This window comes from Lathamus discolor, chromosome 5, assembly GCF_037157495.1.
Source record: "Lathamus discolor isolate bLatDis1 chromosome 5, bLatDis1.hap1, whole genome shotgun sequence".
NCBI classification, from domain to species: Eukaryota; Metazoa; Chordata; class Aves; order Psittaciformes; family Psittacidae; genus Lathamus; species Lathamus discolor.
In genome coordinates this window covers 40,812,436-40,835,225 of record NC_088888.1, presented here as the reverse complement: position 1 = coordinate 40,835,225, position 22,790 = coordinate 40,812,436, and the positions used below count along the sequence as shown (strand labels likewise).

At 39.6% G+C, this 22,790-nt stretch overlaps 1 protein-coding gene across 1 annotated transcript in view; it reads left to right on the top strand.

Moving 5' to 3' along the window:
* Window positions 1-20,148, top strand: part of EPM2A (EPM2A glucan phosphatase, laforin) — a 109,403-nt gene extending 89,255 nt beyond the window's left edge. The window contains exon 5 of the mRNA XM_065680494.1: window positions 20,069-20,148. The gene's annotated coding sequence lies outside the window, so the exon portion shown is untranslated. The remainder of the gene's footprint in view (window positions 1-20,068) is intronic.
* Window positions 20,149-22,790: the final 2,642 nt, after the last annotated feature.

Sequence of the window (22,790 nt, the reverse complement as noted above, 5' to 3'; positions counted from 1 at the left end):
AGCTTAAACACTGAGTTCATGCCAAAGTGATCTCCATGGACTTTTTTGTCTTTACACATGTGTAGTGGGACCCCAGACCTTCCATTTCTGAGATTTACTCAATTAAAACACATAGTATACATAGTTTAGTGATTTAACTAAAAATGAAGTCTCTGTCACACCAGCTGGCGTATCATTTTTACAGTCTGATAGAAAGCTGGGAATGGGTGGGAAAGCCCCAGCATGGGGGTATGTTGATGGCCCCTTTCCCCTGCAACCCACTGTATGTACCAGGGCCGAGCTGTTCAGCATTGCAGGAGCACAAGCAATGCACATTTGGATAAGACCTCATCTTCCTTCTTAAAAACCTGGCACTCCGACAGGACAAAAATAGCTTGATACTGGTATCTCACTTGTATCCTGGTTTCAGAAAGTGACCTTAGGGTGGAATAACTCAGTACTGCTGCCGTAGAGGTTGTGCCACTGGGACCCTTCCCAGTCACATTTCCTTTGGGGTTGACAAATCATTTGTGCCAACATTCAATGAACTAGCTATGTGACTGAACTGGCTGAAAAATAACCTGAGAAATTAATTGCTCTCAGCCACATTCTGTTTCTGATTCACAGTGTGAGTGCAAATTGCTGCAAGGAGTGGGTAGTCTGGGGATGAGAATAAGCTGCTGGGAGTGGGAGGTGAGCAGGATGCTGGGATGGGAGACGCCAGGATGTGCTTATTGAACAAATTCCAAAAACCAAGGAAGCTGAAACAAGTTCATGTGATGAGAAATTGGGGGTGGGGGTGTACATAGTAAAACAGCTACCCAAAAGAGGACCTATAAAGTTACAGGAAGGAATTCTTGCTGTGGTGAGTGAAAGTTGGGGAGGGTGGTAGCCCTTAGGCTTTGCACACCTATGTGCTTAGCTTTCAGCCAGGTCATGAGGGTTGCATAGAGCACGGAAAGTTAAGAATCTGTATGAAAGTCCGTGTCAGAGAGATGAACAATTTTCTGAACTCTTTTTGCTTAACTCTATTTCAGTTGTAGTTTACAGATAATTAAAACAATATAAAGTAAAATAAAAACCACAACATAAAATACAAGGAAAAGAAAAACAACCTAGAAAATAACAATTTTAATTTTCCTCATTTCCTCAGAAGATATAAACAAAATCTTTAGAAGCAATTGGTACAATTCTCCTTTTTTCTTTTTTCTTTTTTTTAAGCTCAAACAGGCAAAAATCTTTCAGGATGTCTTCCCGATGATTAGTTTAACACCCTTCACAAAATATGCTTGCAATTATTTATGACCTCTAACCATGCAACAACATGCCAAAAAATATTTTGATCATTTATGCCTCTTAACAGGCAGAGAGACACCAGAGAACTACCTCTACAAGCAGAACCCAGAGTTTTCAACTCACGGCACAAACACAGGCTGCCTACAATGTATGTTGCAGTACAACAAAAGTAAACCCACTTTATTATACATTCCACCAAATATCTACCCCTCAGCTTTAATCCACTCAGATCAGGTTTTGTCATCTCTTTAAAAGTTCTGTCCTTCCCAATGTATGATATGGATATTCTTTCTATAGAAAAAGTAATTATGGCAGTTTTCCAAATGATCACAATACCACTGTGCCCTCAATTCCCACGGGCTCTCTCAAAGAATTTCTTTTAATTCAGAAAAAGATTACAAAGGTGGTATAATCTGTCTGACTGAAATTGAGTATTAAAATTTATCTGGGGGAGCACAGTCCATCAGCAGCTGCCTCTGTAAGCCCCAGTGCCAAATGGTTCCAGTAGGTCAGCAAGATTGTTCATTTTGGTAATTTTGGTCACTCCAAGCAAAACTGGCCCAGCTATTCAGCTAGTGTAAAGTGACCAGGCAGTAACAGGAGTGATGCTGATTTATGCTGGCTAAGAAGACTATTAATTATATTAATTTTGCTTATCTGTAAAGCCCTTTTCTGAAATAATGTGTGCTGATTGTCTCTCCACTGTAGAAACATGCCAGGAATTGTAAATTAGCCATGTGTAGTGCATTTGAGGTAACACAACGATTTATTTCCTCTTGGTAAGTTATTAAGCTTTTATTGAAGCATATTTTGTATGATCATCAATAATATCCACATGCTTTGTACCTAATGTGTTTCACTTCTTTAGCACATTTCAGTTAAGGGTTTTAAAATAGGCTACAAACACTAATGAATTGAGCTTTGCAGTGCTCCAGCGAGGAAGGTAAGCAGCATCGCTGCAGATCTGCAAATCAGCAAACTGAGGAACAGAGCAGCTCTGAAGACAGCACAATAAATTTCAGATGAAGGTTCCTGCCCTTCTGCTGGTACCTCAAGCCTTTTTCCCCTTTCCTTTCCAGCAGTGGTGCTGGAAATGAAGGCAACTTTCCCAAGGCTGCTGTCTGCATCCCCAGGAGAGGCAGCGCCCTGGATGAACCCAGGACTGGACAACATGCACCCCATGTTTCAGGTATCCCTGAGAGGAGATGGCCCCCCTGGCCTCATACCCCTGCTCTCTCACCTTGCCCTTTCATGCCATGACCTACCACACCAAGCTCTGTGATCCCTCACCTATGCTCTGGCCAAGGTCCTCAGCATGGTGCATCCTTCCAATTCTCCACTCTTGGCTTCAGCCCTCCTTGCCCCAACCCTGCTCTGCTCCCCTTAACTCCTGCACTTGGAGTCTTCTCACACCCTGGCATGCATCTTTGCACACTAAGTAACTGTAGCTGTAAACAGAATGGAAATCATCCCAAGTGGGAGATCTTCAAGACTCTTTTTCAAAATATATTACTTCAGAGGACAGCTCTTTTGAGACCTCCAAGCTGGCATACCGTAAGCAAGAGGGTCCTGGTGTTGGTGGAAATCTCTGTCCTTTATCACATTCTCTGCACGTGAGAACCCATTGGGAGTAAAACAATGCAGGATACAATCGAGCAGAGCTCTGCCATCAAAAAACAGGATTGTGGGCCACAGACAATGGCCCCTGTCTACCACGTTTGTGCTGAGGTCCTGGGGCTGCTGATGGTGCTGGTGCAGCTTCCACTCAGCCAATGCTTTTGAAATGAAAACATGAAACCATCTATCACCATATGTATAAGTGGGGCTCAGAAGGCTGCAGTCCCCTCCCTTCCTGGGCTGCTTGTTGCTGTGCATGGCATCCCAGCGACACTATATGGGCATGCATGTCCATGTAGCTGTACAGTTCCCCCTTCTCCCTCCTCCCCTCACCAGTCAGACCAGGGTAGTTATTTCTAACCTCTTCCCACCGCTTCTAGAAATTTGGCCGGATGGGTGCACCCCAGCTTCACTCACTCATTCCATGCTCACCCCAGAGTTCCATGTCAGAGTTTAGTGGCTCATTTAGCTATGTAATCTTCATAGATAAACTGTTTGTACAAGTCCACGTGGCAGAGAAGGGGGAGGAAGTGTTTAGATTCCCAAGCCCAAGTTTTGGTAGTGGCATGGGATGTGCATTGTCAGTGTCTTGCCTCACTAATTTTCCAGTGTAGCCTCAGCCAGGACTAGTTGTGCAGCTGCTTGCTCTGCTTAGAGACTCAGCCCTCTTGCGCTCATCATTGTGAATTTGTTCGACTTCTTGAATTTGCATGCCCAATAACATCTCTCTTATTTGCAGTTTCTTCTCTTGAAGGGACACCAATTGCATAATTTCAGCTTGCACTCCCTTATTTTAGATGAAAGGAAACAATAAACCAAGACACAACTGTGTCTTCTATAAAATGCTGTCAACAGCCATTTTACATGACAATAGTGCAGCAAGAGGACTTCTAGAGGTCTAGTAGTGTGGTACCCAGGATGCTAGCTCATTACAAGTTTTCAGAGTTGCATGGGGAAAATTTTGCCAGTCCACAACAACTTTCCTCTTGCCCCAGGACTGAAGAATCGTTGCACTAAAAGGAGCAGCACAGATCAGCTCTGGCTGTACACCCAATTTTTTAGCAGACTAAATATTTTAATAACCTGCCACAATGAATGCTGCCAGGGAAGAAAGAGGATGAGTTAATCCAGTGGAGAAAGTTTTATGAGGAAAACAACCATGCAGGGGTTGTGAAATTAAAAGGGAGAGAATATGTTTGAAACAGTGTATCATAGTTAGAAATAATGCCTACTACTGCTTGTGAGGGCAACAAGCGTAGATATTTAATGCCACAAATTGCAGCTCCCAGTTCTGTACTTCCCAGTGGGCCTGTGAGCTAATCCATGAGAGTGCAACAGATCTCAATTCCAATATTCATCAAAAAACATTGCAACAGCTTTTAGAGTTATGTATTGAATTAGTTCCTTGTCTTTATTTCCTCTCTGGTGAGAGACCAGATTTAAAAAGTCTTTAAAAGTCAATAGGATGTTGATATATACAGTAGTGTTGTATTTAGGAGCCTTGGAGAGGATGGTGAAAACTCCATTCCCAAACCAATGCATGATTCTCTACTACAGATTTCAGACAGCAAGAATTATCCAGTTCTGTCCATCACAACTAGAAACAACCATGGACCAGGTAGCAGCTTGGTCCAGACAAGTCTACAGAGTATTCAGTCCATACCCATCTCAGAAATCGAGCCAGACAGTACTTTTTGCTCTCCACTATAAACCTCAGTTCAGCCATAAAAAGCTTCTGTGTCACATAGGGAAAGAGCAGCATAGTTAACGATGTGTTGGCAATGTCCTAGGTCCCATTAATATCAAGGAAATGTTTTACATGGAAATTCTCAAACTTATTAAAAAAAAATTGACTCCCATTGCAGAAAAGGCTGATGCTTTCTTACTGTTGTCACCAGTACTCACCCGTCTGAGATGCAAACATTCCGCCTGTCCACTGAAGATTTTGATCTATTTCTACCTTAAAAGATGTTCATGAAGCAGCTTCTCACAAGTGATTTGCTCTGAATATTATTTCCCTGAATATTTTATTCCTTCTGAGGAAATATTAACATCCATTCTCTTTGTAGTGATGTAAGTTGCAGCTTCAGGTTTGACAGACTAATAGATTTCCTTTCCCAACAGCCTTTTACTTGTATGTAACCTCTGTGTTTTCTCTTTCATCTTTTCTCCAGACTGAATGTATCCAGGTCTCTGCAACTTCCCCATAAACATTCAGTGTCTGAAACTTTCATAATTTCTTTTGCCTGCCCTGATTTAGTTTCACCTGGTTGCTCTTGTGTCGGTGTTTGGGATTTCCAATGCTTGCTGCATGCTGAATACTTGCTTAAGGGAAATTTTTGGTGAGAGAGTAAGGAGAAACAAATGAGGGGAAAAAAAAAAAAGATGAAATAATTTATTTTGCTTGTGTAAGCATACATTTTGTTGCAGATTAACAGCTACATATACAAGAAACATGAGAACTCTTATGGAGAAGGTGACCAAGGCATTGAGAAATACTGGCACTATGAGGAAGCTAGTGCCAGAGCACTTTTGCTCAGCCAAAGCATCAATCAGCCTTGCCTACTCAGGCACTGCTCTCTGCTGACAGTTTCTTATAGCAAGGTGGGCTCCAGGGAGTGTCGTTACAGAAAGGTTATTTCTACAAGTCACAGAGGTTTGCCCAGTGCCCTCTGTCTACCAGAGACCTTGAAAAAGAGGATGCAGGTAGCACCTAGGTCTTCATTCTCTTACAGAGTCATTTAAACTATTTCTTCAAATTTCTTAGACGAAGTTCCTTTTTTTGTTTTGTATAATTTATGCAGCTTTTTCTGGTTTGGTTATACTTTGTATCACTAGCTCATGTTTATTACAAACCAAGCACTAATAAACATATCCTATTGAGATTATCTGGCACAACTCTTCAAACTTCAGACAAGTAAATTATATTGTTCATTAGCAGATACAAAGTTTTAAGAACTTTTTTCAACCCTTTCAAACTATGAAAAAATTACAGCAATAGCTGGTTGGAGAGAACAGTTGAATTATCTGAAAGTGATTTGTTATCTGCTATTTCCCCCAACCAGCTGTGGTATTTAAAAGCCACCAGTCTCTTGCCAGGTTTCCCCTGCCTCTCCAGATCCTCTGCTCCATGTTCCCTGCCCAGCCTTTCCACCTCTCTGACCCCATTGGTAAAGACTTTGTGCAGCAAATTTGTGTCCCGAAAGTCACAGCTGCAAACATCTGAACCTGACAGCTGAACAGTGCAGAATGAATCACACACCCTAGATGTCAACAGTTTTTTGTGCTGTTTCTTTGAACTGCCTGAATGAGCATGTGAAGAGAGAGGTATTGCCAACTATAAAGGACTGAAGTGACTTCTGTCTTCAAAGCTTTGCCACTACCTGTCATTAGTTATGTTAATTCAAAGGGAGGAGAAAAGGAAACCCTTTGACTGATGAGAATACCTTGATAGACAGTCAAAGCCTTTCCTGGAATATTAAAAACGGAATATATGAGATTCCTCTCCAAACAGCAAGTTAAACAAACAGATTCAGTTCCCCTGGAATAAGCCAAGAGTTCCTCCAGCTCCTCCATCATAAAGATCCAAAAATCTTCATGAAAAGATGAACCTATTTAAAATATGAACTACTCAATTAAAAAAAAAAAAAGAGAGCTTCCTTCATAATAGATTTTATTTATAGTTGTTAAAATCAAAGTCCAAGAAAGTGCTGCAAACCCCATAGAAAGGCCCTTGGAGGAGGGGATGACTTAAGGAAACAAAACTCTTATTGTCTTGGCATTCCTTGGTGCTTTCTGCAGAATCAAATGCAGACTTTTGTTATGGTTATTACAGTCACTGTATTACTTCCCTAAGCACACTCAACACAGAAAGAAGCACAGACTAATCTGGAAGGTCTGTATCTTGCAGAGACTGAGGGCTCGAGGGGAATGGAGTCCCGGCAAAGATCTCCATGTAGGTGATCTTTGCCTGCATGGAGAGATTTGCCTTCACTGGCAGATTTATTGTCCGATACTCCATGAAATTTCAGAAAACCTCATTTTGTATGAAGTTTTCTGTATTATATATGTATTTCCTATAAATATATCATATATATTTATTTAATACTTGTGTATTTTTGTATACATGTATATGTATTTCTGTATTATATATGTGATATATATTTATATGTTTATAGCTATATATATTCAATATTTTATACATGTATAATACATATTTGTGTTATATAAATGAGGACTCTATTCAAAATCATGACTTGCATGAAAAAGAAAAACCATTAACATATTTTAATAATGTGCCATCAACAAAAATATTAAATCTCCCAAGGGAAAGCACATTATATAATGCTTATTTTTCCTTGTACGGAAGGACTGAACAGAGATTAAGGTACTGCTGATCAATAATTAGAATGATAAATGCCTGCAGAGTTGTTCTGTCACATTATAGTGACAAACATTGATTGAGAGGTGGACTTCCAATGACAGCTGTAATTTTTTAAACATAGGAAGTAGATATATGCATTGAGTACACAGGCTTACCAAGATACTTTTGCTTTGAAATCACGTAAAATCAGAAATTGTTAAACTGAGCAGGTGTTTACTGCAGAAAAGGCAGTCTCAATTATGTGAAAAGAGATTAAATCCTCTGAGAAAACTTATCTAAACTGCAAGCTGTAAACTTTCTGCAAAATCTTTCTTTATGTCCACCCTTACTGAGTCAACATTGGCTTCTCCTTAGGAAGGAAACACTCTACAGTCTGGGGCATGAAAAGTGAGGGCTGCAAAGTGTAAAGCACTGAATTGAACAGAGCTGTGGTTGAGGATACTTAAGTGCAAAGGCCTATTTGTCTCCTGTGGAAATGGAGACAACTGGTTTTGTGTAGGTAATTGAGAAGTGACGTATATCAGCCAAGCAAAATCCTATGTATTTTCTCACTTGGTGATACAGATGCCATGAATTCTCACCCTGCTTGTTTTATGGCAGAAGGCACAAGGAGGAGCTCCTAGAGGCCATCTAAATCTAGCTGCAGACTTTCTTTTCGTAAAGAAGCAATAAATCAGCAGTAATGTTACCAACAAATTCACATCACTAATCTGCATTTATGGATTTGCATCATGAGTTCATAGAATTGTTTAGGTTGGAAAAGACCTTTGAGATCATCAAGTCAAACATTAACCTGGCACTGCCAAATGCACAGCTAAACCATGTGCCCAGGTGCCACATTTGCTCATCTTTTAAATACCTCTAGGGATGGTGACTCAATTACTTCCCTGGGCAGCCTGTTCCACTCCTTGACAACCCTTTCAGTGAAGACATTTTCCCTAATATCCAACCTAAACCTCCCCTGGCACACTTGAGGGCATTTTCTCTTTGCCTGCCACTTGTTACTTGAGAGAAGAGACCAACCTCCACCTCACTACAATATCCTTTCAGATAGTTGTAGAGAGCAATAAGGACCCCCCACCCCAAGCCTTCTCGTCTCCAGACCAAACAACCCCTCAGCCATTCCTTATAAGAGGAGCCCTCTTATAAGAAGACACCCTTCATCAGCTTCATGGCCCTCCTCTGGATACAGTCCAGCACCTCAATGTCTTTCCTGCAGTGAGTGGCCCAGAACTGAACACCGTATTCGAGGTGCAGCCTCACCATCAGTGCTGAGTACAGGGGATGATCACTTCTCTGGCCCTGCTGGCTGTACTATTTCTGATACAAGCCAGGAGGCTGTTGGCCTTTTTGGCCACCTGGGCATAAGCTGGCTCGTGTTCAGCTCTGTCAATCAGCACCCCCAGGTCTTTTTCCACCCAGCAGCTTTCGAAGCCTGTAGCATTGCATGGGGTTGTTGTGACCCAGGTGCAGAACCTGGCGTTTTGCCTTGTTGAACCTCATACCATTGGCCACAGCCCATTGATCCAGTGTGTCCAGATCCCTCTGCAGAGCCCTCCTATCTTACAGGAGATCAACAATTCCAGCTGACTTGGTGTTGTGATCTGCAAACTTACTGAGGGTATACCCAGTCCCCTCATACAGATCATTGATAAAGATATTAAACAGAACTAAGCCTAATACTGGACTGTCCCTTTAACATTACAATGCTGCCCCCAGGTTTGTGTCTGGCTAGCCTGATTTTACCCCTTTCTCCTTCAAATCTAGTTTAAAGCTCTTTCAACAAGCCTTGCTAACTCTTGTGCAAAGTTCCTTTTCCCCCTTTGAGATAGGTGCCCCCTGTGTGTTGCTAGCAGGCCTGCTGTCGTGTAAATTGTCACATGATCAAACCCCTCAAATTCTGTTAGTGACACCAGGTTCTGATCTGGCTTTTTCTGTTTCTTCCCTTATCATTCCCTGCAATTGTAAAGACAGAGGTTAACACTACTTGTGCTCGCAATCCCTTAACCAGTCGTCAATGTAGGATAATGTCAGTGAGAAGCATCACAGACTCTAGGTCACTTAAGGTTATGTATACACTCAGGGCTACCCAAATTTATATATTCCTAGTGGGACTGAACAGGTCTCTGGGATTTCTTCTGATAACAGTCCCAACCAATTCCACCCTATATTTCATTTTACACAAATCACTGAGCTAGGACTGACATTTCTGTTTATGTCCTAGCTAGTGCATCAGAGGGACCTAATGTATAATGAAGGAAAGGAGTGTCCGAATTCTCCAGTTAGAGTTAGAAAATTACTTACCAAGGGTTATTTTCTCATGCATTTAGAAGGTAGGAGCATGTCACATGAGGGAAGGATAGTTTGTGCTATACTAGTTGTCATCTGGAAGGTTTTTAATGTTAGGAATAATATAAAGTAGTAATTCTGCCAGAGTTCCCTGCCATAGATTTTGGCTTATCTCATTCTCATTACCCACCTGCAGCTCATGTCATATTTTCCTGAGTTCCTTCATATTCTAATTACTCTCTGTCTTTTACTAATCCCAATTACTCTGTGTCTCCTGCCACCTCCTGGCTAGAAGAATGGTACTAGCAATGGTAATAAAGATCCTTGAATAGAATAAATTCTTCCATATGACTACGTGGAGTAACATCCAGATAAAAGCTGTGGTGGATATCCCTTAGGGTGTGTTTTTTAACAGCCTGGGACAGATGGTTGTTCAGTTATCTAAATTCCAATTTTCTTCCCATCCTGCACAGTTCCAGAATATTCTCTCTTCAGAAAGCCTTGTTGAGCACTGCCTTACAAACCTTTCTGACTACAGATTTTGCAATAATTTGAAAGCAGCGTACAGCTTAGCTGATAACCAAAACTGCAGGCGATGCTTCTGAAGCCCTCATTTACAGAGTCAGGGATATGGATTTACATAAGGACGGCTTTGCAAGTTCACCTTTTCCTTTTCTAATTAACCCCTGTTTGCATTGTACTTTGCGTGGAGATTTATTACCTGTTTTACTGATTAGTTTTGATAAGCTTCTTACGTTGATTAGAAATAAAAGGTGGTGGTAGTCAAGGGAAGTTTCAAAGTGGCAATGTTTTTGCTTTGTGAATCTCTATTTTGAAAGCCATGTGGGTAACACTTGGGCTTTGTAAATGCAGAAGCTATAAAACCTTCATTGCTCCTTCTAAGACTTTACAAAATAATGTTTCTTACTACTGTAATATTTGCCAGAAATTATATTCATAGTATAAGCAGAAAACATAGGGAATTTTTAAAGAGTATTTACCTTTACTCATTTTCAAGTTCAGAATAATGCTCAGATGCATTCCTACAGAATAATTATATCATAATCTACACCGAAGAAATGCTTTGGAGGTCAACTTGTCTAGTCCCTGCTCAGAGTAGGGTTAAATGTAATGTCAGAGCAGGTTGCACAGAGCCATTCCCAGTGGACCTTTGAAAACCTCCAGGGATGGAGATACCCAGACTCTGGCCAATCTGTTCCCACATTAAGCCACCATCACTGTGAATTTTTTCCTTGCATCCAATTGAAATTTCCCTGCAACTTGTGACTGTCACCTCTTGTCTTTTCAGTGTGCACTTCCTGGGAGAGTCTGATTGTTCATATCCTCCCCTTAGAGAAGCTGAAGACAGCGATTAGATCTCACCTAGCCTTCTCTTTTCCAAGCTAAGCAAACCCAGCTGCCCCACTCTTCATCATGCTGTGGTTCTCACAACTTTATCGGAAGTGATACAATAAATAAGTAATGCCTGACACTTTTTGCCAGATTTAGGTATGAATGCAACTGGAAAACATGACTTGAAGACATCAATTTCTGGAATGTTTAATTTCTGGAGATATTTTTTTCTGACTGCTTGTTAAAATGTTCAAAATCCTGTGCCCTTCTTTTTTATCCAAATCATTATCTTTTTCTTTTTCCTCGCCTTCTTCATCCCTTTTATATTTTCTCATCCAGCCGGCAAGCAGAAAGTGGTGAGAGGAGGGGGAAAGGGTATAAGGGACAAGGAAATATCAGTACATCCACTTTAATTCTCTATACAGGTATAAAAATATTCTGCAAACATTTTCAATTTCTTTATCGAAAACATTTCCACCAGCTCTAGCAGTTTAGCTGGAAATTGCCTGAGGTAATTCTATCATGATCAGGAAGATAGATATCCTCATATCATGCACGTTTCCCTGGGTATGATGTTTGGCAAATATAAGAAAAATTGTGGCAGATGAAAGTGACATGTCCTTTCCCAGTTCTCATTGTCCTTTATTAGCTGGAACAGAACTGGGTGATTGTTTTTCATACTTTTTTTTCTTTTTTCTTTTTTATTTCTGATCTTTCACTCTTATTTAAAAGAATAAAACCAATTGGGCTGGAAACCCTCTCACAATCTCATAAAATGTCTCTGCATTATACTGCACCATTTCCTTCTGCATTCTGTTGGTTCTTAGAGCATATTTCATATAGGAAAGCTTTCGGAAATGTAAACCATGATTGCAGTATATTCACTTTTGCTCTTGAGAGACAGTGTATTTAAGGAACACTCATACCATGATTCCTAAGACCTATTTCTAATCCTATCGATGTCTCATTTTATAACCTTGGGCAAAACTTCTCTCTGCCCTTCAGGCTACTCATACGTTATGTAAGAACAGAAATCAGAAATTCTTTAGGGGCATTATGAAACTTAATATCTATAAACTTCTCTGAGATGCTCAAAGGAAACCTGTTACCGAAATGGACAGTTTCTCCCAGTGTACATACACCCTATCAACGAAAACCTTCTGTAATATAAGCATTATCCTGAGGCAGGAAATAGGGATCATATGCTACACATTTTGTTTAATTTACTGTCTTCTGCCTACTAACTACACGAGTAGAGACAATCACTGTCCAGTTTTTCCAGTTCATGTGCTTTTGTAAGCAAAAGCAAACAGTGAAAAAAGCGTGGTCTGACATTGCCCTTGGGGCTCCACTGGGCTGCCCACTTGCTAAAGCTGGGATTTACTGGTTGTTTGCTGACTTGCCATCAACCCAATATATTGATTTGTCATATCTCTTACTGATTTTGTACAAGACAGCAGACTGAGGGAAAAGAAACTCCAAACTAAGATGCCCTCAGTATGAGGAGGAGCCTACTGTAGTGCAAGGTATAAAGAAGAGATGAAAAAGCAGAAGAAAGCTATCTGACTGAACATGTTTTAATGGTGGGTTTTTTTTAAGCTTTCTAAAGATGACCTTCCATTGGCACTGGTGTTGAACATACATTAAAAAGATACATTTGTTTATTATTAACCTTCATGTGACAATGCTGTTACTTGAAAAAATATGTGTATCTGGGGCCACACAGTTATTTACATCTGTGTTTATATTTCTGTTTCTTTCAACCTTGGGTATTAAACTTATCAACATGAACACACTGTCCAGAAGAAAACAGATTCAGTTTTGATAAAATTGCTGGATAACATTTTACCTTGAGGGGCATTTTCCAGATGTGGAATACTCACAATTCACCATAATTAACTGGAAAGCCTATGGTTTTCTTGAATTTTGCATAGGCTTGCAGCATTTATAGAAAATAGACATTTCATAGCTCAGGGCTTTCATAGCTTCCTTTAATTATGTCAGTGTGACAAAACAGCTTACTGCGACATACATTGAAGTATATAGAATACGTATATATTGATCAACAGGTATTGATCTTTTTGCACAAATTTGTAGTTACATGATTAGTTCCTATGCTAGGTGGCAAATGTAGATACTTTTCCACATTTATTGCAAAGCTCCAAAACTGACCCAATTAAACTCAAATGTACAAGTGTTAAACCCCACGAACTACTGCCACCTACTGCTGTATTTCTTCAGGAAACGTTATTGGCGTATAGTTTACAACACATTTGCACTTGCCAAGAAAGACAGCTGAGAGGTGAAGGCCACCTTCTGAAGTAGGTGAATTTTCAGTCCTCTTTACCAGTCTGCCTGCAAACATGAGTGGCCCTGACAGAGATGATTGCTGAGCTTTTTGTGGGGTCTCCCGGATCATACATACCTGTGCTGTTTCACAGCCCAGTTCCTCTGAAATTCTTGTTTTTTATCTGCAGGCCCCTAAAACTCTTCCAATTACTCACACTGTCAGCCTCCATTTTCCTCCAGACACAGAAAGTGCACTTATCCCTGTTTTCTAATGTGCGTATATAGGGTTGGCAAAGTCTTTTCTTTGGGATTAACACTTTTCCAGCTCCCCAGCATGTCAGTCATTTTGCTTAATGGGATTAACACTGCCTGACCTTCTTCAACATTGGTCAAGTGCACTTGCCTCATCATTTGCCTTGTTGCCACCTGTCCCTTCAGTTGCTGATAGGGTTAATCCAAGTTACACAGCTTCTCCAGCTAAGACAGCATTCAGAAAGAAACCATTCTTGGAAAAAAAAGGTTCAGAGAGAGCAAAAATCTTCTCCCAAAACAGTGATCTAAGTTACCCTTGTCATGCAAAGGGTGTCATTTAAATCAAAGAAAGCAAATTAAATAATAACAAAGTTTTAGTTTAAATAGCCAAGCTATGAACTGAAGAAATCTGAAGTATGGCAGCCTGACTTTTATAATACACTTCATTTAGATGCTTTATTTATCCAACAGACCTGAAGCCTCCAAATGGGAGGGATTTGGAAAGATGAAGAGAGAAGGCAAAACCATATAAGTGAAGGATCTAAGGGTTTATCTCAGGAAAATGTCAATTGATGTGCACAAATTCTTTAAAGATTACAAGGCAATTCAAGCTCGTACTTCAGTTTTCATCACAGCTCAATAACTACTGCTCCCTTCTTGAAGTGAACAACTACTTCCCTTTCTTTCTGAGGGTCATGTTATAGTGACCTGTGTACACCACACATTTCCTTTATCTCTGCATCTTCTTAAGAAGCACAGTGAGAGGAAAAGAGGCAAGAAAATCAGAAATCAGGGAGGCTCCTGGCAGAGGAACATGCAAATGAACAAGAAGAAAGGTAATGAATAGGGAAAGAGAAGACAAAAGGGTAGCTGAGAGGGGCCTATAGACTAAATAACCAATATGTGGTACTTGGTAAGTTGCTAGCAAGATGACAGTGTTGTCTTTTATAAACAAGATCTTTGATGTGAGATATGCAAAAGCTGGAGCTTCTGCCCCAGTATATATCCAACAGATTGCTACTTTTCTTAACCCTCTGAAGAGCCTCTCTCATCATGTCTTTTCCTGTTATCTGAAGTCTGTTCATATGATAGAGGGAACTGAGATGAAAGGTTCATGGCCACAGCTAAGTGTTGCCAAGTGCACTCCATGAAAATGGAGAGGTTTTTTCTGTCACTAGTCACAGAAGGAGGTGTGTGGTGGTGTTCTGGAGATGATAGGGACATTTGTTTCAGAAATGCACTCCAGGCCTGAATTTAAATACTAAACAACATAAAAGCACCACTGAATGCAGGTTCGTAGAAGAGACTGCTACAGGCTGTGGACCTTACTGACGGGCAAGGAACAATAATGAGCTGCTCAGGCCAGTAAATCTTACAGATCTCATTCAGTTATACATATTGGGCACTTGATCTGTTTTTTACTCTTTCCTTATATGTGAATGATACTCTGATTTATGTCATGAGATTTAAGGGGCTTAGTTAACAACAAAAGCCTTATTCTTTTATCAGAATCCTGAATAGTTCTTTGTATATGGTTGGCTTTCTGTGTGCTCGCAGCCCAGAAAGCCAACCGTATCCTGGGCTGCATCAAAAGGAGTGTGACCAGCAGGTCGAAGGAGGTGATCCTGCCCCTCTACTCTGCTCTTCTGAGACCTCACCTGGAGTATTGTGTGCAGTTCTGGTGTCCTCAACATAAAAAGGACATGGAACTGCTGGAACAAGTCCAGAGGAGGGCCATGAGGATGATCAGGGGACTGGAGCACCTCCCATATGAAGACAGACTGAGGAAGTTGGGGCTGTTCAACCTGGAGAAGAGAAGGCTGTGTGGAGACCTCATAGCAGCCTTCCAGTATCTGAAGGGAGCTTATAAGGATGTTGGGGGAGGGACTCTTCATCAGGGGCTGTACTGATAGGACAAGGGGTAATGGGTTAAAACTTAAACAGGGGAAGTTTAGGTTAGATATAAGGAGGAAGTTGTTTATTGTAAGGGTGGTGAGGCACTGAAATGGGTTGCCCAGGGAAGTTATGAATGCTCCATCCCTGGCAGTGTTCAAGGCCAGGTTGGATGAAGCCTTGTGTGGGATGGTTTAGTGTGAGGTGTCCCTGCCCATGGCAGGGGGGTTGGAACTAGATGATCTTGAGGTCCTCTCCAACCCTAACTATTCTATGATTCTATCTTATGACAAGGAGTTGCACAGTTTAATTAAGCATTATATTTAAAAGCAAGTCAGTAACTTCTTTGCACTATCTCTCATTTCCAGCTTTTCAGTTTGCTGACCCTTTTGTTTGTTTCTGGTTTATGGGACATTTTTAATGGAATTTTCCATATTAACTTCTCTATGTTGCTACTTATTTTGGATGTTTTGCCCAGTATCTTCCATAAGACAATAATGAAGAGAAGTTTGAAGTTGCTGCTGTTTATACTGTATTTGAAATGGACTTGATTCTTATTCAAATTTGAAGATTGTGCATATTTCCATTGTTCTTTCTAATTAAATAGCATTCAAGATATTGTTTGAACATTTCCATTGCATGGCCAGCTTTAGTCTCCAAAAGTCTTTTCATATAATTTCTTCTGAGCCCTTCCTGAGTCTGAATGAGCACAAGGCACAGCACTAGAGGTATAAGTGACTCTCTGAAATGATTATTTTTATTTTCAGTCTCTTTCTCATTTACTACTGAGATGATCTTTGCTTTTCTATGTGTCTGTGGAGGAAGATGTTGTTCCTTAAACCATGCTTATTTCTTTACCTTAAAATTATCGCCTATGAACTGCCAATACCAGAACTTTCTGGATAACAGAGGAAGGGGGAGCAAATTCTGTTTAGAGTCAGACTGACTTCAAAACTTTTTTGGCAGTAAAATATTACATGGTAAATTGCAATATGTGCATATATTTCTTAAGGGTTAGTGACTAGATATGTTCTTGAAATAATGAAGTTATGGTGCTGCTTCCCTTTTGAGGTCTTAAGCTATTTAAGTTTTGGTTTTCCTACCACTTCAAAACCATTAAAGAATCCATGTAATGCAGTCATAGAAGTATTATTCTGCTTCCCTTTTTCCTTTCAAGTTTAGAGGAAGCTAGAATTTAACTTCTGTAGTTTTCTAGAAAGCTAGAGAAGGAATGATGTCCTATGTATGAGATCAAACAAACTGAGTGCGATACTATTTCTTCGGAAGGCTTTAGCTGTGCTGGAATTTTGATTGCTTTTGAGAGGCATTTGTAACCCTTCCCCTTCTTGCCATTAAAATTCATCTAACCTTCTCACCCACCACACATCCAACAACAAACATCTGACTTTTAAATCAACAGGCCAGTTACCTATTGGCCATAATCACAGAGAGACTGTCACAACAGTCGTAGCATCATAGTGCTGAAGCCCATCAGAGGAAAAGGCCCTTGTACTCAGATCATAGGCCAGAATTGCCAGTGCATACCCATGTGTTTGCCTGACACCTGAATCAAATTACACTTCTGTAAGAGGTGCCCAGAAGAGACATATCTCATTAATTATACATGTAAACTGGGATCCAGCAGCATCTTCTGAGTTTCTGTATTGCAGCCCCTGGTTTTCTGATGCTGTCAGCAGCTTTGCAGTTCAGAAGAGTGGCAGTCTAATTAAAATGGCCATCAAAGCAGAGCTGAAATGCACTAAATGGATCCCATTAATGTCATATTTAATTTAGTGGTTTAGCGTTGAAGATGTTCATTACTGTCCTTTGCTAGGTTTTCAACTTCTGGTCAACAAGTTTTATAAAGATATTTACATCTCAAAAACTATAAACGCACTGTTTACATATCTGATATCTCTTCTGTTTTCTCATTCTCCACTCGATACGTTGCAGCTGGGTTGCCAGCTACCTCTTAGCTGCCTCTTCAGAACATCTTGAGAAACTTTAAAGGGGTGGGGAAGTGGCACCAGCTTTTGTTGTTTTTTGTCTCTGTCCTTCACACCATTTTTTTTGGGTGCAATTGCACAAGTCAGTCTGGTCTTTCCATTTAGGAGACATGATAGGATGTCTGGATCTTCCCTTTGACCTGCAGTGCTCTGGTTGCTGTGCACTAAGATTAAGGAAGGCTGAATTGAATTGTAATCTTTGACAGAAATAGCCTGCTATTTCTAGAGGTCAGATGAGATGTGGAGGGAAGTTTTCACATTCAGGCACTGCGGAATTACTTCTCTGTTCCCAGAGCTGTTCCTTCTTGTGTGATAGGAACAAAAAAGAAACCTGTCACTAAAACCAACACATACAGAGGTGAAGGAGAAAATAAAGGTATTCTAAAATGGTATCATTACTTTATTTTTTTTTCTCTTTTACAGATGTATGTTTTTTTATTTTAAAGCTTAGATAATAGTTTTGTGACATACAATGGAAGAAAACATAAACCTAGATAAAACTTCATCCAAACTACAATTGTATAATATCAGCGTATATGTTGCCAATGTATACATTGCCGTACAGTAAAATAACATCTAACATGTGTAAGTCTAGTCTCCACCAAAACAATATTAATTAAATTAACACCAGTAAGATTTCAATAAGCTGGAGGATTCTGTGATTCTGTGAATCCAGTTTTGGAGAGGGGCAACAAAATAGTTCTTTTATAGTAGCATGATAAGAGTCTTTAATATAAACACACACTAAGACGTGAGTTTCTAAAAGGAATAAAACTACATGTTTGAAAAGTATAAACACTGTATAACAGGAAGAGCAAGTCAAGTGATTCAAGCAGTGCTCATTTTAAAGGAAGGGGGTGAAGCTCAATGAAGACTCTGCTGAATGTTAGAGTATTATATTTTACAAGTTCAGGATATTAGAATGTCAGAATCTGTTACTCCAGAAAAATCACCTAGAGCAAGTTTCATTCATTACTTAAAAAGAGAATTGAGGAAAAAAAAAAAAAGACTTTTAAAAACTATGTGTGTGTCTCTGAAAGTGAAGGAGTCTAATTCTGAGCAAGTTAATGTGTTTTTTGTCATGACAAGGATTATATGGAATTAGTAGTTCACTGAAACTGTTTACTAAGAGAAACGGAGGTGTGCTTAACCCATATGAATTAGTCCACTATAGTATACTAGCACAGCAAGTCAGCTTTGTAATAAGTGTAGACTGCCTTTCCAGAACGTTGAGCTTATATGTGAACAACTGCTGGACATTTTTGTTATATCTATACCAGTAATTGAAAAAGGAAGATTCCTAGAGGCTGTAACTCAGTCATCTGTACTATAAAATTGTTACAATGGTATCTGATATGCTTTACCACCACAGCCCAAGCATTGCTATTTCCTTGGGGGTTTTGGGGCAGAAAATGTACTTACTTCAACCCTGAAATTTTCCAGGGGATTGTGTAATTTCAGCTGTACCATTTGTAAGTGTTTTGCTAACATAAAAAAAAAAAAAAAAAAAAAAAATTGTTGCTTTCTGGCTGAATTGATCTGAATTTAAGTGGTTTTTTGGTTTTGTTTTTTTTTTTTTTTTTTGGGGGGGGTTGTGTTTGCTTGCTTGTAATTTCTTTTTTGTGTTTTTTTTTAGTTTTGTTTTTTTTGGGTTTCTTGTTTTTTGGGTTGGTTTGTTTATTTGTTGGTTTCTTTTCATCTGTTTCAATGAGCTTAGGTTACAAGAAAGGAAGGTATTTTAATTACCTTTGTGAACTATATTTTTGGCAGTTCTCAGGGACTTCCTGTCAGAATTCTGCAGTCAGATTAAAGGAGAAACCAGTGGTGATTTTTCTGTTCATCTGACTTAATTCTTCTTCTGTGTGCAGCGTGTGTAACCTTTTCTATTTATGTATTAATTTCTTTACCAAAGACTGTGTTGTAAAAACTTCTGATCTCATTGATTCATCCTGAAGAGTGAAGTTTTCTCTTTGGACTAAAATGCATTCATCTAACTGTTGAAAAAACAATAATTTTAGGTGCCCTACAAAGATATTCTTCCATTGCCAGTACCAATGGCATACGGTTGTTACCGAAAAACATTAAGCACACAGGCTGACTGACTATGAAGACAGAATATATCAGTTTCCATTTGGTTAGTAGTACTTTTGCATTATCTACAATTTGGTAATTTTAATTGTAGCAGGAAAAGAAACAAATACGTTCTCCTCTCTGCAATCATAAACAACTTCAGCTGTTTGTGATTCAGAAAGAGAAGATAAGGAAGGCCTCTCTTTGCTTCACACTTTGCTTCCTGCTGTTTTTTTAGTTTGCTTTTTTGTTAAACTTGCCAATTTTGGATGCATTTGTCAATCACATATGTTCTGCAGAAGTCTCTAAAATATACTAGTTTTCAGGTGATAGCATGCTTTCATGGATTTCTGTGTGTACTTTCCTATCCTTTGGGAGGGGGTATGCTCATGCTCTGTGTGTCCAGAGAAATGACCAGGTTTTGGTCAGCTGTAGAGGAAGAAGTGGTCCCTAATGGTGTCCAATTCGAATAGATCTGCCAGGGAAACCATGTTTTTTTCTCAGGAAAAAGTGGCTCGGCATCATCTTGGATGACAAGTAAAAACACACGGGAAGTAGAATTAAACTACTCTTAGTGATTATCCTGTTGCACTTTCAGCATTTTCTTGGGTAATCATATTACTTCTGCTTCTCATTCTAGATGCAGTGAATATAGAGTAATGCATGTGAACTGTGATTAGATCCTGTCCTCCAGGGATTACACTTCTCATTGCAGGTAAGTAGGCAGACAGGACTAGTGAGTGACTGCAACAAGAATTAGAAGTTTCAATTATTCCCTTTTCTGATGTTTTTCTCCTGTAGGTAATACTAGCACATATAAAGTTCCAACTTATCTCTAGCTACCAACACCCTAATTAGCCTCCTGTAGCTCAGGATAAAACAGGTGCTCCACTCGGTGATTTATTTCATACTCTTATTATAATTTTATTGGAGACAAGTGTCCTTGGATCCAGTGCCTTCTGCATGGACAAATCTCACACCTCTCTACCCTTTGATGACTTTCTTAGACAAATTTCTGAGATAAGTTTGGCAAATGTGCTGAAAGAGAGAGCAATTTTTCCTTTAAGAGATAGGAAACTAAGCATTGAATTTAAATTTTCTGAAATGTGTCTAGGTGTACACTGAGGGAAAACAGCTGAACTATTATAAATGTTATCTTATAATACAACAAAGAACTAAGTGGGAGTAAGCAGAATATTCTGACATGAGCTGACACTATTGGGTTCCACAGAAACCATGGCAATGAGACCCCTCTTCTCCCTGTCAATGCTTACAAGGGTTATCTTGCACTGCTTCTTACAATTTTTCTCGGAGTATTTCCAGATACTTTATAAACACAGACAAATCAAGACTCATAAGGCAATAGCTCTCTGTACTGTAACCATACATATAATCTAACTGTTTTCTTTGCATATGTTGTAATAAGTCTCACAGAAACTGGTCTGGAAAGTGCTCTTGTACATAGCAGCTGTCCTAGCCCATGATGGTGGTGGGAGATGTTGGGCTTCTGAGGGTGAGAGCAAGCATGTATTTGGCACTGCATTCTCACTGCTCTGCAGGAACAGTTTCACTGATTGTTAAATTTGACACTATGTGCTTATGTTTGCTTTCTGTGGTCAAACAAGTTTGAGGCAGGATCTAGGTTGTCTGATATTCAGCTGGTACAATGGGTAGCTCTCTTGAGCCTTTTCCTTTCCAAATTCATTGAACTGCCACTTAAAAGAAAAAATATGCATTTAAATTACAATACTTCTTTATCAAACTCATTAATTTTATAGTCCTACCTAATTAACCTCACATTGCTGAGTCAAGATTTTGATCACAGCTCTGTCTAGTTACTTCAACCACTGTCCCATGGCTGTGATGTAATTAAGCATTAAGGCCTAAATTGATAACATCAGTATGTCAACAGAGCATATCTTAGAACAACTATATGGCATGAAACCCAATAATTTATTTCCAGACATAGCTTATTAATGGTACATGGATGGAAAACAGCTTCTAGAGACAATTAGTGGACAAAATGCATACAGATAATTCAACGTTGTTGTCACAAATGGCTTAAAAAGCTGACTCTTCAGGTGTTTGCACACCACCAACACATGTGCCATAAACTGGTGCATGTGAGTGATACTCAGCAAAGCCCTTACCATCAGTTTCCTTTGGGTAGTGAGTACACAAGGCCATAAGGTCATTTGTGTTATGGAGCTCCTCAGGGCTAGTGAGGAAACCTGTGCAGCACCAGGTTACACCCGGCACCTACAGAGTTCTCCTTGCTAGTTTCAATAGCCTAAAACTACTTGAAGTGGGAGTAGTTGTCTGTAAAGAAATAGTGTTCATCTCTAAGTAATTATGGCATACCATACCAGTACATGAAAGGTTTAACGCATGTCTCCCATAGTGCTAGTAAATTCCCAGCCGACTGGGTTTATCCAGTGCTGGTTTTTCCAGCACTGCTGGAAACTTGTGTATAATTTTTATGACTATTATAATTACAAATTATTTCCATTTCCTACTCTGTCATTGTGGAGATATTTTCCTTTTGACTTGAAATAGATATACTTATTTGCATCATTCCGCATTGTCCCATATAGTAAAATACTATTCTTCCTCAATAAAGGAAGAAGTTAGAAACTTCTGGGCCTTCTCCTTGATTTAAGGTACAGGTCACAGAGGGATTTTCTTTTTCTTTGTTTTAACTACTACAAAAATATCTGTAAATGCTCGTGCATTGCAGAATAATGTTCAAAACCAGTGTTCTGTTGTAGTGAGGAGAAGAGAGCTTGAACAAGGAAAGAAGGCCATTTCCTGCAAACAGGTACCCTACAGTGGTAAGACATTTTGATAACTAGGGAAGAGCTGAGGTTTAAATTTTATGTTGGCTTATTTTTCTCTTTGCTGTATGCAAGTAAACATTGAAGGATATTTTTTGAAACATCCTAGATTATTCCCAAAACTCAGCTTAATCGTGATGTGTTTTTAAGTCTCTTGTAGACCAATGTTGATTATTAGATCTTTCAATCCCGTAAGGTTCCAATTACATCTGACTGGAGTGAAAAAATAAAAAGACATTTTCAGTCTCCTGAGAAAAATGTTCCCACAAAGTACCTTCACAGAATGTGAAACATACTGATAGGACTGTAATCCCTCTGGAACCAGAAGCAGCAAAGGCTGTCTTTGAAAACACAGTTGGAAAGAAAAGAAACAGACACTTTAAATCACCCACTGGCATGTAACAGGACTGCAATTTCTGTGGGAAACAAGAGTCTGAAGTTCATTTCCTGTGTCTGCCTGGGTATTCTCATGGCCGCCTCTGCTTTCCTCAGAACAGGGCTAGCTGAACTGGTTGAACACGGATCGCT